This window comes from Chlorocebus sabaeus, chromosome 7, assembly GCF_047675955.1.
Source record: "Chlorocebus sabaeus isolate Y175 chromosome 7, mChlSab1.0.hap1, whole genome shotgun sequence".
Taxonomy (NCBI): Eukaryota; Metazoa; Chordata; class Mammalia; order Primates; family Cercopithecidae; genus Chlorocebus; species Chlorocebus sabaeus.
In genome coordinates this window covers 21,156,555-21,180,649 of record NC_132910.1, presented here as the reverse complement: position 1 = coordinate 21,180,649, position 24,095 = coordinate 21,156,555, and the positions used below count along the sequence as shown (strand labels likewise).

Sequence of the window (24,095 nt, the reverse complement as noted above, 5' to 3'; positions counted from 1 at the left end):
ATATTTATTCTTCTAAGATGCAAATAATAAATACGTATAGAGCTTATTTCTTACAGGCAAAGCTTTGTTCACAATTGTAAGGCATATTTCATTATCTTTATATCAAATATCGAAATAATATATTTTATATGGCTGTTTTTCTATCAATTTTACTTCTAAATAGTGTTTTACATAGATGAAAGAATTAAAACACAGAAAACTGTTAGTTCTTAATTAGACATATTCTTAATATTTTGGGAAAGGAAATTAAAAATAGCTGTAACTACTAAGCAACAACTATGGCAAATATTGTGCTAGACATTTTACTATTATCTATAATCTTCAGAATAACTATGTAATGTCAGAATTTTTGCCTCTCATTTCCAGATGGAGAAAGTGGTTCAGGGGCCATACACAAACTAATTATCTTGGTCATGACTTCAGAACATAGCCTTAGTACTTATAAGACTGTGTCATAATAAGCAATTTTCAGTGTCTACATATTAATTGTATTATGACTTGGGAAGGGAAACATCACACACCGGGGCCTATCATGGTGAGGGGGGAGGGGAGGGGGGGAGGGATTGTACTGGGAGTTATACCTGATGTAAATGACGAGTTGATGGGTGCTGACGAGTTCATAGGTGCAGCACACCAACATGGCACAAGTATACATATGTAACAAACCTGCACGTTATGCACATGTACCCTAGAACTTGAAGTATAATAATAATAAAAAAAAACATAGAAGTTTGTAATAAATAAAAATATTTCTTAAGCAATTTATGGTATGTTGGTATTGACACCTTAAAAATAATTGCATTTTTATTGTACAGAAGAATAATAAACTTTAAAATATTTTTTATAAACACATAATATAAGAAAAATAATATACAAAGATATTACTTTGTTTCCCAAATGGAAGACCAGTGGACTACACAGTGGATAATCTGCAGCAGGTTATTTTAATACTATTAAATATTGTTCCTCCATCATATGGTAATTCTGTGGTTTAAAATACCTAAAAAGGCACTTGAATTCTGAGAAGTCAGAATGGTTAGAAATTTTTTTCTTGATTTTTGTTCCACAAATTCCAAGGAGTGCTTTAGAACAATATGATTTAGAACATGATAACATGAAATGAGGGTGTTATAATACATAATAACTGGCTGTATTTTGTATGTAGGCTCATCCATGAAATAGTTTTTTGATTTAAGATAAGTATTTTTTTATTTCCTTCTCTCTGTTACCCAGTTTTCCATAGCAAATATTTGTGCCCCATTTCTTGCTACTCTTTATGCCTCATTCAGACCCTTTTCTGAGCATACCATGAATTTTTTTGTCTTGTAACTCCTCATTTTCTGTGACCAAGAATTTCCCTCTCTCAAATTCTCACTGAAAATGCACGATAAATTTTTGTTTTAAAACATCAGGTTAAAATTTGGACACAGCTGTGAAAATATCCTGCGATTCTCATACAAACACAATTCCTTATACAGTTGGTGTCTGGCTTTTTACATTTAATTAAAATAAAATAGAAAAATTATGTGTGGATAGGTGCTAATATTTAACTATATTTGACTTAACAAAGAATTACTGAGAACCTACTATGTGCCATGAACTCTTTTGAACACATAAAATAGAGCCATGAACAAAAGAAAAGTTCCAGGCTTTATGGACTTTATAGTTTAACTGAAAGGGAGACCAATAAACATGATACTTAAGTAATCTATAGGTGGTTTGATAGTGATAAATACTAAGGGAAAAACGGAATTGAAAAAAGAAATAAGAAGTTTCGGTAGGGACAGGGTTTTCACTATTAGATAGCATAGCCAGGAAAACCTTCCTGAGCAAAAGAGTAAAAATGTAAAGAAATAAGTGGATAAACCAGGAAGAATGCTGTGAGAAGAGCAACCTAGTGCAGGCCTTAAAATAGGATAATGCATGGCATGTTTAAAAATAACAAGTAGAACAGTGTGGCTGGAGTTAAGTCAATCTTGTGAACCTGAGATTGGAGGAAAAAAGGGGCCAAATAATGCAGGACTTTTGGGGCCTTGTGAAAACCTCAGAACACTTTTACTCTGGAATTCAGCTTTTACCGGGAATTGCATATCAGGGACTTAACTCCTGTTTTCAGTAACTAGACAAATAACACAATATATGATACAGTAATTTTCCTGTATTATAGAATAAGAAATGCAGTATGGTAATTCCTGAGAGAAGGGAAAAGAGTGAGATGAACCCTATAATTATCTCACCTTATGATGAGGAAAAAATGTACAAACTGCAGCAGAGAAAGGAAGCGTTTAAAGAGAATAAGCAATTCCCTTGAGTTGAAGAGATATAGCTGAGATTGGTGGATGGAAGCCTCTAAAATTAACACCTAATACTAAAGAGGAGAAGGTTTCAAATATACGAAAGAACTGCACAGGGAAGGAATTCTGGAGATCTAGAGGGTTGTCTTCAATTATCTGCTGAGTTTTGATTAGCAGTGATGAATGCAAGAAAACTCTATGAGTCTGGGGAAAGAACATCAGAAAGAAGCAGATGGTATAATGCCTGGAGCACCAACCAGGACTGGGAATAGACCATGTTACCATCAGCCAGAGTGGAAATATACATGGCACGGTTAGAATACTTAGAAAGGTATTGCTTGAGTAATGTGTTTTTACCTATAAATGAATGAATTCTCTGCTCTGCATTTCCTAGTAAAGCTTTAAAGTAAGTATCTAAAGTGAAAATTGTTTAAAAGCAGCTTTACTATGACCTAGAACATAGCTCAATGATATTAATTAATTTATTTATTTATTATTTATTATTATTAAACTTTAAGTTGTAGGGTACATGTGCACAACGTGCAGGTTTGCTACATATGTATACTTGTGCCATGTTGGTGTGCTGCACCCATCAACTCGTCATTTACATCAGGTATAACTCCCAATGCAATCCCTCCCCCCTCCCCCCTCCCCATGATAGGCCCCGGTGTGTGATGTTCCCCTTCCCGAGTCCAAGTGATCTCATTGTTCAGTTCCCGCCTATGAGTGAGAACATGTATATACCCAAAGGATTATAAATTATGCTGCTATAAAGACACATGCACACGTATGTTTATTGCAGCACTATTCACAATAGCAAAGACTTGGAATCAACTCAAATGTCCATCAGTGACAGATTGGATTAAGAAAATGTGGCACATATACACCATGGAATACTATGCAGCCATAAAAAAGGATGAGTTTGTGTCCTTTGTAGGGACATGGATGCAGCTGGAAACCATCATTCTTAGCAAACTATCACAAGAACAGAATAGCTCAATGATATTTAAAGGAATAAAATAATTCAGGGCTCAAACAAAGTAACCACAAGATCTGTCAGCCAATAAAGAATTATTACCAGGCATGTAACAAAGAAGGAAAACATGACTTGCAATGAAGAAAAAAAATCAATCCATATAAATACTCCTAGAAGTGATACAAATGATACAATTAGTAAACAAGAATATAAATATGTGTTGTAACTATATTCTATATGTTAAAATAGAGGGAAGCACGAGTATATTTAAAAATACAATATCTGAGATAAAAAGTACATAATTAACAGCATACCAGATAATAAAGAAAAAAGTTAAGAAAATTGAAACTATAAGAATAAAGCTATCCAAAATTATAGAGAAAAACTAAAAACACATCACAGGATTTCAAAGAACTGTAAAACAACCTTGAGTGTGTTAACACCTACAGATATAAATAAAAACTAAAATTGTAAGGAAGAAAATTGAAAATATAGGAATAAAAATGCCAAAAATAATAGAGAAAAACTAAGAACACAACACAGGACTTAAATGAACTGTAAAACAACCTTGAGTGTGTTAATACCTACAGGTGTAAACCAAAACTAAAATTGTAAGGCCCCTGACCATCTGAATGGACTCCTCTCAGCAAGAACATTCCAAAGCTAACCTGAAAAAGTAGCTTAGGCCATGATGGGAAGCAGAGGGTTAAACATGCCTCATTATACCCTCGTCCCTTTTGGAATTACTGATAGAACAGTCTTTAAGTCTGATATGAAACATTTACAATCTATTTTCTCCAAAGCCTGCTACATGGAAGCTTCACCTGCATGATAGAACCTTGGTCTCCACATCCCCGTATCTTAACCCAGTCTTTCCTAGGTCTTTAGACAATAACCTAACTCTTTGACTCAACCCGCAATCAGACAATTGTTGAATCTATCTACGACTTGGAAGCCCCTGCTTCCAGTTGTCCCACCTTTCTGGACAAAACAAATGTATAACATATCTTACATGTATTTGATTAATCTCTCATGTCTCTCTAAAAGGTATATAACTAAGCTGTACCCTGACCCCCTTGGGTACACGTTCTCAGGGTCTCCTATGGTCTGTGTCAAAGGCCATTGGTCACTCACTTTTGACTCAGAATAAATCTCTTCAAATATTTTACAGAGTTTGATTCTTTTTGTAAAGAATAATTTATTGCCTGAACATGTGGGGCCTCAGAGAAGACTCAGGACCCTGAAGGAGTGGCCCAAACTTAGAGCCAGGGTACAAGTAGGGGTCCATTGAAAGCCTCCCTGACTCTGAGCTTCTCCTCTAGTGAAACTGGCAAGTCCTCCTGAGCCCTGAACGTCCCTTTGGTTGAGGGTCCTTGATTTATTCTGAGCTTCATTTTTTTTTCCTCCTAGGAAGTTGTTTCGGATCCTAATTCTATCTGAAAGGTGTATTTTTTTTTTTTCTTTTCGTTTCTTTCCTTTTTTTTTTTTTTTTTTTTTTTTTTTTTTTGAGGCGGAGTTTCATTCTTTTTGCCCAGGCTGGAATGCAATGGCGCCATCTTGGCTCACGGCAACCTCGGCCTCCTGGTTCAAGAGATTCTCTTAGAGAGGTGCATGCTAAAGGATCTTTTCCATTGCCTTTTTCTAAAGACAAGGAGAATGACCCCCTTTTGGGCAGCCTGTTTGGTTTCTAGTTCAGAGAGGTACATTCTAAAGGGTCTTCTCCATTGCTTTTTCTCCCAAATGAGCACAGTTGTCTTGTCTGCAAATTCGTGTGGGGAACTGAACGGTTGTTTTCCTGGATGAGAGGCTGAGTTTTCTCAATTCCGAAGAGAAAGGGCATTTTGCTCCTCCCAGCCAAAAGTTGCACCTGGGTGACCAGAAGCCAAGTGAGAGTGTCTGGGGGGTTGACCTCCTGTGATGTGCAGCAGCCCTACAGGGAACCCCCAACAACTTTAGTTTAAAAAGACTAATTAAGGAAATGTATATGGGAGCTGGTCACTCCATGTTTTGAGCCTTCTTGTTGGTAGGAGACCTCTGAGGAGAGAAACCAAGGCATGTAAGAAGGCGGAAATGACTCAGTGGTGAAACACTATGGAGCCCCACCCACTATCAGGACAGGTCGATCCACTATACTAAACTTGTCATATAATTTAGAATCTAAGGTTATATTACATAATATACATTAGTTAAATGTCTGGGTAATTTCCAATTTTAAAAATACAGAAAAACATTTTAAAAGGTGTTTTTTAGTTAAGACGTAAATACTTTTTGTCTAATTCAAAGGTTATTTAGAGGTATATAAAATGAAGTAAAAGGAACCAGAAAATAAGAGAAATGTAAGGAAAGTTATAGATATAAAAAGGCACTTTTGGTAAGAAGGAAAAGGTTAATAGAAATTTAATTTTATATGAGAAATGATCTTATATTGTGAATTTTTTCTTCTAAAATAATATGACTGGTTGTTCAAGAAACGTTTCTTTTTGCCATTCTTGAGATGGATATCCCAGAAGTTTGATGCTTTCTCTCTTTTGAAAAGGCCTGAGATGGTAGACAACTATCTTTCACCTTTTGTTGGCTCCTGTAACGTTTCTTTATTAATAATCTAAAGTAAGAGAATTTTTTCAAAATAGCCAAATGAAGAATCTTTTGGACTGGCTTTCATATGTCTATTACATTTATATATTTCTATGTGTCACATGGAAGTGATATTTCACTACCAAATTATTTGAAAAAGCTCTAATCTACTGGCTTAAAGAAAAGTCAGTGCTTATCAGGCTAATAGAGGCTAACTCAGATACCTTTTATTTCACATGACTTTGGTAATCTTTGGTAAGATTACTTTGGTAAATTTAATATCAAAATTCTCTCCAGAAATTTAAAATCTTAAAGTCATGATTTGTTAAATTAAGCAACCTCAGTTTTTTCACTGGGAATTGGGTTACTAAGACCTAAAACAGTAGGAGAGTAAAAGGTGTTTCTGCTGAAGTTTATAAAAACACAAAGATGTATTTTTTTTTTGCTAAACAAAAGTGTTTTTTTTTTTTTTTTTCTTGTTTAAAGACTATTTAAGATTCATTTTTAAATGAAGGAAAAATTATACAGAAAAAAACTAAATGGATTAAGAGAAAAATGAAAAGATGGGGAAAGGGAAACCTTGACTCTTGGGTGGCCATGTGGTTGCCCATCTTCAGGAGCTGCAACTGGGCTGCATTCAGTTACTAAAGATAAAAGTTACCAGTGGAAGACGGGCGGATCACGAGGTCAGGAGATCGAGACCATCCTGGCTAACCCGGTGAAACCCCGTCTCTACTAAAAAATACAAAAAACTAGCCGGGCGAGGTGGCGGGCGCCTGTAGTCCCAGCTACTCGGGAGGCTGAGGCAGGAGAATGGCGTGAACCCGGGAGGCGGAGCTTGCAGTGAGCTAAGATCCAGCCACTGCACTCCAGCCTGGGCCACAGAGCGAGACTCCGTCTCAAAAAAAAAAAAAAAAAAAAGTTACCAGTGGAATTTAGGGATGGATCATACCCATACTCTCAGGGAATTAGTTCACCCAATGCATGAGGAAACTCAACCTAATAAGAAAAATGCAAAGTATTCAATCAGTTGCTTATTGCTATCTATAAATAGCTAAAATGAAAGTAAAAGAGTGCTGGGTTGGGTCTTCAGGCTAGACTAAGCTCAGATGTGGGAATGTCTCAGCTCAGACCACTAACCTCAAAGCTATCCGAAGGAAAACTATTAACTCAGGGCAAGAAAAAGTTACCTCTGAGACCTGTGGTTAGCAAAAGGATAGTCAATGTGGGGGAAAGGCAAAATCAAGTAAATACAAAAATCCAGAGGGTATAATATAAAATAATTGTTGCATTTTGTAAATTGGTAACATCTCCTTCATGAGAAATCTTTATGATAATGGATTGTAAAAATAACTACTTTAAGGGCAGTATCCTTAATTTTAAATGCTACAGAAAGAAAAAGTATGTTTGGGTTAATGCAGACTCCACAGCTCACTATTAAATAGTTGTTGATGAGTATATGTGATCCAAATGCATAGGAGTTAATTCCAGAAAGAATGACCAGTCTAGTGGACTGGATAAATGCCATCGTAAGATCTGTTTTTCCTGAGAAGGGGACTGCCAAACTCTCCCTATAAAATGCCAAGTGCAGCACCCAGATCAAGGAGCTGATACGCTTCATATGCAAGCCATGTGGGACTGGCTTTATGATAGCTGGCATATTCACCCACTGAATATCCAGTTATGGTAAATGCTGCGATTAAGAGGGTTTGTTTTACATGGGCACTCAAGGTGACATTACTCCTATAGAATCATACAACCGTTTGAGAAGTCTTATCATGAAGGACTTTGCTGTCCCTTATTAAGAATCTGAGTCTAACAGATTCTTAATAAAACATCAGAATATGGCTGGGCACAGTGGCTCATGCCTGTAATCCCATCACTTTGGGAGGCCGAGGTAGGCAGAGCACCTGAGGTCAGGAATTTGAGACCAACCTGGCCAACATGGTGAAACCCTGTCTCCCTGTCAAAAAAAAAAAAAAAAAAAAAAAAAATTAGCCAGCCATGGTGGTGGGCACCTGTAATCCCAGCCACGCAGGAGGCTGAGGCAGGAGAATCGCCTGAACTCGGGAGGTGGAGGTTGCAGTGAGTCAAGGTCGAGGCATTGCACTCCAGCCTGAGTGACAAGAGCGAAACTCTGTCTCAAACAACAACAAACAACAACAACAACAACAACAAGCAAGCAAGCAAATAAAAAGCATTAGGATAAGAAGTAGATTCAGTAAATGGAACTTGGAACCAAAAGCCATACAAGAAATCAATGAAACCAAAAGTTAGTTTTTTCAAACGATAAATGAGATCAATAAACTGCCAGCTAGATTAATAAGAAAAAATAAAAGACAAGATTCAAGTAAGAACCAACAGAAATGACAAAGGTGACTTTACAACTGAGCCCACAGACTTGCAAAGATCCTCAGAGACAATTGTGAACACCCCTACGCACACAACTAGTAAACTAAGCAGAAATGAATAAGTTCTTAGAAACAGACAATCTCTCAAGATTGAACCAGGAAGAAATGGATACCTGGAACAGACAAATATTGAGTTTAATTTTTGAGTCAGTAATTAAAAACCTACTAATCAAAAAAAAAAAAAAAAAAAAAAAAAAGCCCCGGATCACGTGGATTCACAGCTTAATTCTACCAGACATACTGAGAGCTGGTACCAATTATACTAAAGCTTTTCCAAAAAATTGAGGAGAAGAGATTCCTCCCTAACTCATCTGTTAAGCCAGAATCACTGGAATACCAAAACCTGGCAAAGACAAACACACACACACACACACACACACACACACGAAAACTGCAGGCCAATATACTTGATGCACATAGATGCAAAATCCTCACCAAAATACTAGCAAACCAACACCAACAGCACATCGAAAAGTTAATTCACCATGGTCAAGCAGGCTTCATTCCAGAGATGCAAGATTGGTTCACCATACACAAATCAATAAATGTGATTTGTCACATCAACAGAATTAAAAGCAAAAACCACGTAATCTTAACAGATGCAGAAAGAGCTTTTGATAAAACTCAACGTTCCTTCATGATAAAAACCTTTAAAGAATAGACATCGAAGGAACATATCTTGAAATAAGAACTAGCTGTGACAAACCCACAGCCATCATCATACTGAATGGGCAAACACTAGAAGCATTCACCTTGAGTACTGAAGCAAGACAAGGATGGCCAATCACACCACTCCTATTCAACATAATGTTGAAAGAAATAGAAAGAGCTATCAACAAGTTACAGTAATAAAAAAACAGAAAAAGTGGAAGTCAAATTCTCTCTCTTCATGAAAATTTGATTCAATACCTATAAAACCCTAAAGGCTCCACCAAAAGACTCCTGGAACTGATAAACCACTTTAGTACAGTTTCATGATACAAAATTAATGGATACAGATCAGTAGCATCTCTATTCATGAATCATATGCAAGGTGCCAAATCAAGAACACAATCTCATTTACAATAGCCACACGCACAAAAAAATAAAAACCTATAAATACATCTAACCAAGGAGATGAAAGCTTTCTACAGGGAGAACTACAAAACATTGTTGAAAGAAATCACAGAAGACACAAACAAATGGAAAACATTCCATGCTCATGGACTAGAAGAATCAATATCACTAAAATGGCTACACTGTCCAAAACATGTTCAGATTCAATGCCACTCCTATGAATTTATCATCCTTTTACACAAGAGTGGAAAAGCTATTCTACAACTCATCTGTAACCAAAAATTCACAATGGATTTGTACTTGTTATTTCTTCTGCTTGAAAATATCTTTCTTCGTGCTCACTCCCATTTTTAAATTATGTCTTTTCTAAAAGGTCACCTATACCAGAGAGGTTATTCTTGACTATCCTACTTGAGACTGCCTCTATATCCTAGTCCTGCTTTATACTTCTTTAGCACACTTATTATTACCTAAGTCATGTGTTATTTGTTTACTTTTTGTCTGCATCTCCCAACTGCAATGTAAAAGCTCTGACAAAAGGGCTCTGTCCCTTTTTCTGTGACTGCAGCATCTAGAACGGTATCTAACAGCTGGTATCACTCAATAAATTTTTGTTCAATGGCTGTATTGACAAACTGATAGAGATGGTTTGTGTTCTGAGTGCCTGCCTACTGCTATGGAGTCACATAGGGGTTATCTTCTGGACCGTAGGGCCTGAGATAAGCAATGTGGGAATGTGCAAGGCTAAGAAATGTGCTGTGACAAAGGACACCAGAGACAAATCAAATGTTCGCATCAGTAGGTCTAGTAATCTGGATGTGATTGAGGACCATATGTTTGTAAGATAAAATGAATATAACATGCTAAATTAAAAATAATCATTTCAAAAGAGCTATAGTATAAAGTACCACAGTCAGTGCTACTCAAACTGGGAAAATGAAGTGAAGAAATAAATCTTTATGTATATCAATATGAAAGAGAGAAATAAAGAGCATAGACATAATAATGTGCTTGAAATTTATTGCTTTTGGAAAGGAATGAATTTCTATTACTCAAAAACAGCGGTGAAAATGGCTTAACAGTTTAAATTGCCAGTATCTAATCAAATGATAATTAGGAAGGTAAGTATCATGAAACACAGAACCAGTAAATGATGGTCTTTCTTTCATTCTGCATTGCCTTATGATAATTCTTCAAAAAGCAGCGGTAGTGTGATGGAGTATGAGGAATGAGAATAAACCAGTAAAAAGCGAATTTGCCAGTCAAACTTGTGAAGAAAAAGAAAATAACATGTTACCTTCCAAACTGATACTCCTGTAAATACATTTATACTCTTCCTGGCAGAAAGTATGTATTTATAGATAGTTTTATGAACTATAATGCAGGCACCAAAATAATATTTGAGATAGAGTAGACAATTAAATGCTCATGAAGTGGGTATTGGAATAAGTAAAAATTATCATTGAGCATCTGCAACTTAAATTTAAAATTTTCTTAAGGTTTTCCATAATCATCTTACTTTATTCTCCCACTTAAATATAGCCTACACTTTTCATCTATCTCCCCCAAATGATATTTTAACTATGTCCTCCCCTGATTAAATGTCATCAGCAATTATCTAACGTCTGGAAGATCAAGATCAGGCTTTTTCTAATATCACACAGAGCAGGAATTCAATAAGAATAAAATGTCCCAATACATTAAACAATATTTGAAATCTTTTGAACTATTTCAACTTTGAATTGTAGAATAGTATTCTTTTATCTCCAAAATATTGCTTTATTTTGAAGTGTAATCTTTAGTATCTTACAGATTTTGGAATATTTTATGCTGTGAATATAGATAAAGAAAACTGACTTTATAAAAAGGAAATCATTACCAGTTCCTATTTCCTTGTAAATTCCCATCTCCTTGTTGGTGTTAGATTAGTAATTCCTATAGCAATTGCTCATTAGAGTTACTTAGGCATACAATGCAAATTTTTTATGAGTTCCCAGATGGTGCTTGTGCAGCTTCTCCAAAGATTACAGTTTAGGACAGAAAACTTCAAATAACATCCACGTACAGAGTTAGTGGCAGAGAAGCCCATGGTCACAACCATACACCTTCCAGATCAAAGGTTTCTATGTAATATCTCTCAGTAGTCTTTCCAATTCTATAAAAACTTAAGTATTATAATAGAAAACTGAGGTTTAGAGAAGATTAGGAATATCTCAAGGTCATGAAACTAGTTGTCAGGGTCAGGATACAAATGTTAGGGGTTCCCCTACCCAGAACTCAGCGTATTAACACTAGTAAACAGAAGCTTTCCCTCAGAGGCATTTTTATTTCATTTCATTTTATTTTTTATTTTACTGTAAGTTCTATAATACATGTGCAGAACATGCAGGTTTGTTACATACGTATATGTATGCCATAGTGGTTTGCTGCACCTATTGATCAGTCCTTTAAGTTACCTTCCCTTACCCCCTACCCTCCATCCCTGGTTTGTGTTGTCCCCTCTCTGTCTCCATGTGTTCTCACTGTTCAGCTCGCACTTATGAGTGAGACCATGAGCTATTTCATTTCTGTTCCTGTGTGAGCTTGCTGAGAATAATGGCTTCCAGTTTCATCCATGTCCCTGCAAAGGACAGGATCTCATACCTTTGTATGGCTGCATAGTATTCCATGGTGTATATGTACCACATTTTCTTTATCCAGTCTATCATTAATGGTCATTTGGGTTGGTTCCATGTATTTGCTATTGTAAATAGTGCTGCAATAAACATATGTAGGCATATGTCTTTATAGTAGAATGATTTATGTACCTTTGGGTATATACCCACTCATGGGATTGCTGCATCAAATAGTATTTCTGGTTCTAGATCCTTGAGGAATCACCGTACTGTCTTCCACAATGGTCAAACTAATTTACATTCTCACACACAGTGTAAAAATGTTCTTGTCTCTCCACAGCCTCATCTGCATCTATTGCTTCTTGACTTTTTAATAATTACTATTCTGACTGGTGTGAGATGGTATCTCATTGTGGTTTTGATTTGCATTTCTCTAGTCATCAGTGATGATAGGCTTTTTTTCATGTTTGTTGACCACATGAATGTCTTCTTCTGAGAACTGTCTGTTCAGGTCCTTCGCCCACTGTTAGATGGGGTTGTTTGTTTTTGTCTTGTAAATTTGTTTAAGTTCCTTGTAGATTCTGAATATTAGAGCTTGACAGATGAGTGGATTGCAAAAATTTTCTCCCATTCTCTAGGTTGCCTTTTCACTCTGATGATAGTTTCTTTTGTTGTGCAGAAGCTCTTTAGCTTAATTAGATCCCATTTGTCAATTTTGGCTTTTGTTGCAGTTGCTTCTGGCATTTTTTACGTGACGTCTTTGCCAATGCCTATGTCCTGAATGGTATCACATAAGTTTTCTTCTCAGGCTTTTATGGCTTGGAGTATTACGTTTAAGTCTTTAATCCATCTTGAGTTAATTTTTGTATAAGGTGTAAGAAAGGGGTCCAGTTTCGGTTTTCTGCATATATCTACCCAGTTTTCTCAGCATCATTTATTGAATAGGAGATCCTTTCCTGATTACTTGTTTTTGTCAGGTTTGTTGAATATCAGATGGCAAGCAGAGACCCAAATCATGAATGAACTCCCATTCACAATTGCTACCAAGAGAATAAAATACCTAGAAATACAGGTAATAAGGGATGTGAAGGACCTCTTCAAGGAGAACTACAAACCGCTACTCAAGGAAATAAGAAAGGACACAAACAAATGGAAAAACATTCCATTCTCATGAATAAGAAGAATCATTATCATGAAAACAGCCATACTAACCAAAGTGATTTATAGATTCAATGCTATTCCCATAAAACGACCATTGACATTTTTCACAGAATTAGAAATAACTACTTTAAATTTCATATGGATCCAAAGAAGAGCTCATATACCCAAGACAATGGTAAACAAAATAACAAAGCTCAAGCCATCATGCTACCTGACTTCAAACTATACTACAAGGCTACAGTTACCAAAACAGCATGGTACTGGTACCAAAGCAGATATATAGACCAATGGAACAGAACAGAGACCTCAGAAATAACACCACACATCTACAGCTTCAGAAGCATTTATATAAATCAATACACTTGAAGGAGCTAACCCATGCTACGTTTCTTAAACTGGGATGGTTGTTGGCTTAATGGCTCTTTTTGTTTTTTCTTGTTTTAACTGTCAGTGTTGATACTTCTAGAAAGAAAAGTAACTAGAGTCAGCTTACCTTTATAATGCCCCAAGATTACTGAGGATATCAATTTTAATACAGATAATTTGATCTGTAGCCTCCATATGATGGAAATTCTCAATGTGAATGATGCTTTCCCTGTATACACACAAAAGGAGATAGAGACAATGACAGTACAAGTGTTTCTCAAAAACTGTCATTAAAAGCTTAGATTGTTAAAGTTGTTAAGACCTTTTATTTTATCTACATAAATATTTTCAAACTTTTACATTTTTCTTTTTTATCAGAAAAATGTTTAAAAGTAGGTAAAAATGATGAAGTATTTACTGTTTATTGATACTTTTGTGACACTAGTACAGGTGGAAACACTGATTATAGGTAACCTCTCTAACCAGGGTTTAAATCTTCTTTAAAATATTACCTCCAAGCTACTATTTTGCTAACTATTGAGTATTATGGAAAGGATTAAGTTACTGTTTCCAACTTAGGTGGTGCTTCTTAATCTCATTCTTTTAGTGATCTTACTTTCTTTTACAATGCCTACATTCTTTCATACCCAGTGCTGTTAACACAAACAGTCCTCATCCCTTTTTATGCATCTTTTTACTTGGTGCATTTTTAACATGCATACTTGCTATGTCAGTAAGGAGAACTTTTGAACCCAGATTCATATTGATATTATAGGTAAAAATAATATGAGACTTTATATACATACAGTGAGAAAAATGTTAGAGAAATACAATTTTCTGTCTAATTTATCACAGTTTAATTTAAAGATTGTATCATCCTCAAAAATTAAGAAAGTAGAAACCTACCACATTACATGAGTAGCCTCTCTGCTTCATTAAGCATATGTTATACTTAATAGAATTAGGATTTCCACTATTCTTTAGGTCAGTGTAATTATTTACAGGACAAAGATAAGTTCTCAGAGAATAATTGACTTATTTTAGGTGGAACTGAGTTTCCATTGAAATACTGTTAGGACACAAGATATTTGTGACTTTTTGCCTTTGCATCAAAAATAAATGAAATCAATGTGCACTTTAGCAATTAATGATTTACATATATTTGAGAGACAACTATTGATTCTTCCAGGAGAATAAATAGAGGAGAAAACTTATTCAGAGTGCACAGTATCAGAAGAACACTTACATGGAATTTTCTTCTATGCCCATGATGTTTCTGTGAAATGCAAAGAAAAGATTAAAAATTGAATATATGATCAATTATCACGTTTTCCAGTAAATGAAAAGTCTTACCTCTTTATGTGAATCAGCTCTCTTGGAAAAAAAAGAAAACGAGAAAATAATTAATATTTTAATTTTATAATTCAAGAGTAAGTATAAATATTGACTTAGCCACAATTATGTTTAAACAGAATGGAGGCATTCTTTGGTTGATGACACACTAAATTAGTTCTTTTAGCTTTATGACATCTTTAAAACGAGTGAAGGGTAAACTCTATAATTATACTGCTATATTCAAATATTAACTCATTTTAGTTGATATGTCTTTTTTATGTAAGGCAGGAAAAGTCTATCACTGATGAATAAGAGAGTGGAAACTGACAAATGAAACACTGGATTGTTTTTTATATGAATATGTTCTATGTAGCTCAAAAGCTACCAACATATGAATATTTTATTTGCTAATAGAGACAGGCATTATACTTTTCTCTGTTCTTCTTATATGTTTATTTTTCCACTTCTATCCTTTTATAATAAAATAATGTAATAAACTGTGACATCATAACCAATTCAGTTTTCAAAACATTCATTAGAATTTAGTGGATAGTTTGGAGTATTATTATTCTTTTGTGACCAATTTTCTATTAACTTCATAGAAAGAGGAGGAGGAGGAGGAAGAGAATGTAGAAGTAGAGAAGCAGGAAGAGTTCCAGAGAGGTCAAGTGCTTTTCCTACTAATACACAGTAGTAAATGACAATACGAGCTGGGGACCCATGACACTTAATAAATACAGAGATTTGTCTTATGGTTGAAAATAGCAGTTTTATTTTAAGAAGAATTAAACAATTCTATGCTAACTTTAACAATTAGATTGGGGAAGAAATGACTTGAAAATTCATATTTTGACACCCTGTAATACTTGGGTTCCATTTAAGTGCACCTTGTTCTTTCCTCAGATCTCTAACTTCAGATTGTCTAGAGCTTTTCATATTTAAAGATACTTTCACGGTTCTCAGTTCCACATATTTAAAAAGCTTGCTAAACTTTCTTTTACTTTTACATTAAAGTAATTGTACTTGAGTGTTTGCAGGTATGTAATGAATATCTATTCCAAGTTCTTAAAGAACTTACATAAGTTAATTCAAAGAAACCCTTTATATGGAAATATTAAAGCTTATAGAGCTGTTTTGAGGTCAACATGAGTATATGCAGAACACAAGGAATAAGAGACACTTGGGATAAGTACTAAGAATGAATGTATTCTTTAAAATTTCCAGATATACTTACAGTCATGGAAATCATGAGAGCCAAGATTAAAGCAAAGACAAGAAACTTCATAGTTGGCTGAGTCCTATAAAATCATAAGAAAAATCAGTAATCACATTCTTTCTCGCATTCATTCATCAGACTTCTGTTGATGACACTATGCTTCAAAGCACTGGGAGACATGCTCTGTTTTCCAGGCTGGAGTGCAGGGGCATGAGCACAGATCACTGAAGCCTGGACCACCTGGGCTCAAACCATCCTTCCACCTTAGCCTCCCTAGTTCCACTTGTAGCTGGAACTACAAGGGTATGCCAACATACCCAGCGATTTTTTTCTTTTTTTGGTAGAGAATGTTTTTAGTCTCAATATATTGCCCAGGCTATTCTGAAACTCCTGGGCTCTAGGAATCTTCCTGCCTTGTCCTTTCAAAATGCTTGGATTACAGGTGTGAGCCCCAGGCATGGTCTCCTGAATTGATGAGTAAATGTGAGTGCTCTGATTTGGAAATATTAATATGCTAATGAAACACACAAATGGACATCTTAAACCAACCAAGAGGATGGGAGTAAGAAGGTAACGAAGAAAGGCAAACTTGAGTTGGATAATATGGAATGAGTAAAGTGAGGTGTTGGGAGCCTATAAAGAAATAAAATGGAGAGGAAAGCATGTTAAAAATGCAAACAGTTCAGCAGGTAGGGAGGACAAAACTAGAGGAAAGATGATCACTTAGGTTCTTGTGTTATTACAGGGCACTTATATAATGACATTAAGAATGGTAATTAAGATACAGTGTAAAGAGATATTTGGAAAGTAGAATGACAAGCAGCGGGGACTGGCTTTATAATAAAGTCAGTGAATATGAGCCAGATTTCTATTAGAGAATAGCACAGATGGTGTAACCCTGAAATTAGAACATTAATGATATTGGTTAGAGAAAAATAAAATGAAGAGAATTGACAGGGAACATGTTTCTAGTGACTTTGAGAAGTTGAACTGGTGAAGATTATTTAACATTTCCAATAATATTATTCAACAAAGTTAGCCTCATCTGGGACTCTGATATGTTTTATAATTATGTATATGGAAGTGAATCCAGTTACTTTGCAGATGTAAAAAAGTATAATTTATTTTTAAATTATAAATAGGTAAACAAAAGCATTTCCATTGGAAAATACAATTACCACAAGACTTAGAATTACATGGCATTTTTAGCTGTTAATTGCAGCTATAAAGTAATTCATTAATAGGTACTTTAAATATTTTTTTCTAATCTCTCTTACCTGTCACTTGTGATAGAACATTACAGTAACATTTTTCATCTAGTTATAATAAAATGTCCTACTCTTAAACAGCCCTACATCTCTATCATGGAAAGCAGAACCCATGATTTATGGCATTTACCATATTATTTATTCGTTCATTTTGCTTCACTCATTTAAATGGAAACTTCTACTATAAGACTAACTATAAAAATTATGTATTTCTTGAAGTTTTTCTATTACCTAATATATAAATCCTACTACAACTCTTTTTATGAAACAAAAGGCATGAGAATTTTACTATTGTTTATGATTGTCAATTCTGTTGCAAGTACAAAATAAAAAGAAAAGTTCTAAGAAATTGATCTTCTTTTACTAACACATAAATTAATAGATGAATGAACATAGATAATCAATATATAATTAATGGTTTTGGAAAACATATTTCCCTAGTAACACAATAATACAATAATAAAAATCTGGAACGGTAAACTCTTTCTTTTCTGCCATAACACAAATGAATGAAAATGAGTTAAATAAATTTGTAAGATTGAGATGACTAACTCTTACACAGTATATGCTTTGCATTATAACAGAACTGTTTTAAATGATGGAAAGGTCAATAAAAAAGTAATAACATAGTTTCCTATTAAGAAGAAAGTAAAATTTTAAAAATAAATGTTTATGATAATACATTTGCCAAGAGAGAATTTATCAGTATCTTCTTGTAAAATTTGAAATTCTACTTTAAGTTAAATGTAGAATTAATAATTAAGAAAGTAGATACCAGGTATCTAGGCAAGGAAATAAAAAGAGTCCATTGAGGTCCCACCATCAGAGAGGATGTCATACATTGCCATATTCCATATTAGTTATTTTGCATGATGATTGCTGGTATTAATTCATAGGAATTGAGACCTGGAAGTCATCTTCAGATTTCAATAAATGGTCATTATTTCTTTATAATAAGTTATCAGTAGATAATATACATTTTTCATAAGTGAGTTACAATTGATTTTAGCAAACAAAAGCTTATGCTAAGACATTCTATTGGATTGTACTTGAACATATTACCTTTTACTCAAGAGGAGAGACAAGAAGTCAGTGAAGCCTCAATAGATGTCCTTTTCTAGATGGCTGATGTATTTAAACACATTGAAATTTTCCTTTTGTTTTTCTAAATAACATGAATTGTGAGATCGTACGATCGAGATGGAAAGTAATGCCCAAAATCTGTCTCTACAAATTCTAAAAATAAACTTAACCAGGGGATTTTACAATAGACCATTGTGAAGACAAAGCAACCAGAAAGCAAATGGACCCATCACATGCTAATCCCAGTGTTAGTCTAGCCCTGAGTGAGTCAGACAATGGAAAAGCATGCTGAGGAATCCAGGCGTGGAAATGATTGCAGTGATAAAGATGTTTCCGTAGAATACCATCTACTACTTTTCAACAAATATATGTCCAAGATGGAACAATGCTATGTCAAAAATAATACTTAACATGTTATCAAAATTTTACACATTATCTAGTTAATAGTGATAATTAGCATAATAAAATTGGAGTCATTCTATACTTCAGAAGTTTTTCTACAAATCATTATCTTGTATTTCTACCTTTATATTGACTTTGAATATTTTAAGTAATAAAGTGACTGTAAACATTTGCCAAAATTCATCATCTTTTGGATACCATATGATAAAAATATTCTCATATTTAATGTCAATAGTTTCTAGGTGCTTGGTCATATATCTTTCACATAAAACTGATTTCTTATGTTTAGAAATTTGAATTTACTTCCCTGAAGTTTTCAGGAGTTCATATGTCTTTATAGGGGCCATTCGTTGAAATAACTACATTATATAGAAAGAGAAAAACAGAATTTTAATTTAATTAATAGGCAAACATATACAAACATTCACCTACTCGCTACTGGTTGGATAATTTGATGTGCTAAGAACTGAGTATTCAAAACTTATTTCTAAAGTTCAGTTAAGTTATACAGCCCAGTCTATTTTTCCTCAGAGGGTGCCACATGTGACCATCATTGTGTACTTTAAAGAGAGAAAAACTACATAACAGATTTATAAATGCATTGTCTTTAGTTTGATCCCACTAATAGAAATTATGTTTTTAATTTGTGTCTGATTCAGAGAAGGAAACAACACCCACCTGGTCCTGGTGGTGGGGGAGGGAGGGACAGCATCAGGGCAAATAGCTAATGCATGTGGGGCTTAAAACCTAGATGATGGGTTAATAGGTGCAGCAAACCACCATGGCACATGTTTACCAGTGCAACAAATCTGCATGTTCTGCATGTGTATCCCAGAACTTAAAGTAAAATAATAAAATAAAATAAAATAAAATAAAATAAAATAAAATAAAATGATTTTATGTGTGAGTTTTGAAAGGAAACATTTATTAGATAGATCTATACTAATTTGAACAGTCCTATTGGAAATTATGGTGTTTGATGGGTAATATACAAAAATGTAAATTATTTATTTAGGCAAATATGTAATTCAAGTACATTAGATTTAAATTATTATTGTTCTTTTGGCATGGAATTTCTAAGCATCAGAGATACAAGGTCTCTTCTAGGCACAAAACAAATCCATTCTCTGTACTTTCTCAATGAAAAAGAGTTACATAGGATTCAGTGAGTATTTTTTTTTAATAGGTTCATGGGCTGCATTCATCACCCAGGCTGGAGTGCAGTGGCGCAATCATAGTAACTGCAGTCTGGAACTACAGGGCTCAAGCAAACCTCCCCTCATACTCCTAAGTAGCTAGAGATACAGGCATGCATGACTGCACCTGCCTAATTTTTTAGTTTTAGTTTTTATAGAGATGGGGTTTCACAGTTTTGTCAACACAGTTCTTGAACTTTTCATCTCAAGTGATCTTAATGCCTAGGCCTTCCAGAGTGCTGGGATTCCAGGCATGAGCCACTGCACCATCTCATGGTTCAGTGACTACTGAACTATGTCTGATTTAAAACATATACCCTGGTTTAATTAATTGCAAATTGTCAAGTGATTTCCTCCTTTCTTCTTTTCTCTTCTGCCTCCTCTCATTTCTTCCCTGTGGTTTTCTTCCCTAGTTTGTTTTTCTGACAATATGAGGTACAGTTCCAGCAGTTCCAGTGGATCTAAGATATTCATGTTCTTGTGCACAAAAAGCAAACTAATAGTCCAAAAGCACTACCAAACAGCAAACTAACAGGTAAGATATAATGGCAGATGTCAGTATACTCATTTAAAAACTACAATTAAACCTAAGGCATATGCATTTTATGTTGGAACACCAAAATGCAGGCATTATTTCACCCACGATTTTCTGCTTCTCCAAGTTAGGAAGTGTGGGGATTATGTATGACAGGTGAAACAAGCATGGTGGACTACAAATACAGTAATGACCTTCTCATGCTAGTTATGGTCTCACCCTCCAGGAACAGTAGGCCATTTTAGAAGACTGATGGACCAGAACATGGCTTCATATTTTATAATTAAGTAATACAGATATCTTGTCTTCTATAAGCAAACACCATGTTCTTTGAAAAGGCCATGCCTTTCAATTACAAGTGAGGTATCAACAACAAGCTACTGACTTGTCACAGTTGTGTCAATACACTTGTTGCTTATGGATGCTACCCATGAATGGATATTTACAGTGATATTTATGCTGGGTTTTTATCCTCCTTCTACACCTTCCTCTGCTTCTCCTTCTCCTCCTCTTTTTCCTCTTCTTCTCTGTTCTCCTCTTCCTCCATTTTCTGCTTCTCCTCCTCCTCTTCCTTATTCTCCAAATCTCCTGTGATGAAAATATGGAACAGTTTGCTACCCAAATCTATGGTGCTTATTTAACAACAACAACAAAAAAAACACTTATGTTGTATTCCTGTTTGAATTACTAAAATGAAAAATACTACTGTTGACCTATATGGAACAACATGTGATTGTCTAGTAAATAAGACAGAATCTCCTTTATTCTGGAGATACCATGTGACTAGCTTTTCTCCTATTCTTAAGGAGTTTTTCATGTAATTTGAGAGTCAGACAAGAATAAAGACTCAGAGAAATTCAAGAGAGAACTAATTACATGAGACTAAAAGTGGGAGATGAAGAGAAAGTCACACTGGAGCTGCAGACTGGGGACTTAGAAGCCTATTGATTGTAATCAAGACTGTGAAATTAGAAGAGATTATACAGAAAGGGCGCATAGAATCAGAAGAAAATAGGCTGAAGAGAGATATCCTGGTTAGCACTGATGTAACATGTGGAAGAAAATAGAAAGCTCGTGAAAATATTCATGATAGAAAAGACAGAAAAGAGACACATTTCTAGGCAGTTTTTATAGTGCAGAAGCCAAGAAGTTGAAACATTATGAAGGAAATATTCATTTCCATATTTCCATAAACAAATGTTGCTGTGAACTTGGCAGTTGCTTAATCTCTCTAACTAAATTTTTCTTATATTTAAGGTATTACAATAAGAGTTAAAATTTAACTAAATGAGAATATACAAAAATACATTGTAAATAAAAATGCCCCAAATGCAAACATTAGGTTATATCATTATACTTCTAACCATAAAAACCTACATTGGAAAGAATATATTAATTTTAAAAATTCTTTAAGAATAGAGAGGAAATGTAAAACAGATAATGGTAAGAAAATATTTTTGAAATACCTGATAATCAATGATTGATCTGGGAAATTGTGAGAAATTTACATTATATGGCCTAAGTAAATCCAAGAGCAATTACTGAAAGAATCACTAGTATACTACCAACAAGGAGATATAAAAATGTCATCAATTTCTTTTTTAGAATATCAGTTTTATCTAACTATACACAACATTAAATGTTCTGAAATCTGTGTAATATTAAATATTTATCTACAAAATAAAGCAAATTTTGGGAGATTAAAGATAACTTCTACATTCATCAAAGTTGAAATATTTCATAGAATTTTAAATATTTCTCAGGGCATTGTGAGATTTTATTCTAATTGAATATCCTGTTGACATTAATGATATGGGAAACAGCCTGAACTTGATCCTCTAGGCATTCGATAGGCTTGTACATCTTCTCCAAAGATTGTATTTTAGGAGGTATAGTTTTGAACAACATTCTGAAACAGAGTTAGTGGCAGGGAAATCTGCAGTCATAACTGTACACCTTTCTAATCAAGGGATTTTACATAAAATATTTGTTAATAGTCTTCCCAATTCTAAAATGAGGTTAAGTATTATTATAATACTTATTTTGTTGATAAGAAAACTGATGTTTAGAGACGATTAAGAAACTACTAGTTTCAAGGTTGATATGATTTGGCTGTGTCCCCACTGGAATCTCACCTTGAATTGTAACAAACCCCATGTGTCAAAGGCGGGCCAGGTGGAGATAATTGAATGGTGGGAGCATTTTCCTCCATACTCTTCTTGTGGTAGTGAATAAGTCTCAGGAGATCTGATGGTTCTATAAATGGGAGTTCTCCTGCACATGCCCTTTTGTCCGCAGCCATGTAAGAAGTTCCTTTGCCCTTCCTTCATCTCCTGTCATGATTGTGAGGCCTCCCCAGCCATGTGAAACTGTGAGTCCGTTAACCCTCTTTCCTTTACAAATTACCCAGTTTTGGGTATGTCTTATCAGCAGCATGAGAACGGACTAATACAGTGAAGAAACTAGTAACTGTCAGGAACATGATACAAACTCAGGTTTCCACCCCTCCAGAGTCCAGCCTCTTAACCACGACAGGACAGAAACTTTCTCTCAGAGTTATTTGTATAAATAAATACGTTTCAAGAAGCTAAACCATCCCACATCTCTTCCTGGGCCTATTGTTTGTTTGATATCTTGTGTTTGATTTTCTCTTTTAACTGCGAGCATGGATATTTTTGGAAAGTAAAAGATATCACTAGACCTAGTCTACTTTTATACTTATGTCCTGTGGTTACTGAGGAACACTGTAAGGCTATGGATAAGGATATAGGTAATACGGTGGATATTCTGGATATGGCCAATAGTCTGGATATGGTTGATATTGGTTAGACATTTCCTGCACACAGACAAAAGAACTAGAGAAAGCTGTGGACCATTGGGACAGTGACAGTGCAAGAATTTCACAATAATGTGTTTAAAAGCGTAGTTTGTTATATCAACTGCAACTCGTATATCAACTGCAATATCATTTTTAAACTACTAGTTAGATTTATCATTTTTATAAAAAATATACGTAAAAATAGGTAAAAATCATAAAGCATTTACCTTTTTACTCTTTGTTGACAGTTTTTTTTTTTTTTTTTGTAGTACACATGTGAACACTGATTATAGGCAACCACTCCAATTGAGGATTGAGCCTTTTTTTTTTTTTTTTTTTTAATGACACTGCCTTTAAGCTACTACTTTGCCCATCATTGAGTATTACGGGGAAGAAAAATTTAATACTTCCAACTTAAGTGGAGTTTTCCCATGTTACTACTACACTCTTTAACTCTGCCTTCTCTTAACCCAAATAACTATCGTCCCCCGATGTTTATGTTTTTATTTGGTGCCATTTTATCAATGTATTTATTATATTACTAAGAAGAATTTTTTAAACTCCATCACTTTAAGATGAGAGATCAAACAATAATGACATATCAAAGATACACATTAAGAAATATATTAAAGAAATACTATATTCTGTTTTATTTAGAATAGCCAGTTTAATTGAAAGACTTTATCACCATCAACAAATCAAAAGATGGGAACTTCCCATGTTACCTGTGTGATTGCCAGCACATGTAATATGGCAGTATAGGCATATATTATAATTGGTAGAACTGGC

General features: G+C 34.6%; 1 pseudogene; it reads right to left on the bottom strand.

The window, feature by feature from the left end:
• Positions 1–13,616: 13,616 nt before the first annotated feature.
• Positions 13,617–16,073, bottom strand: LOC119622512 (histatin-1-like; annotated as a pseudogene).
• Positions 16,074–24,095: the final 8,022 nt, after the last annotated feature.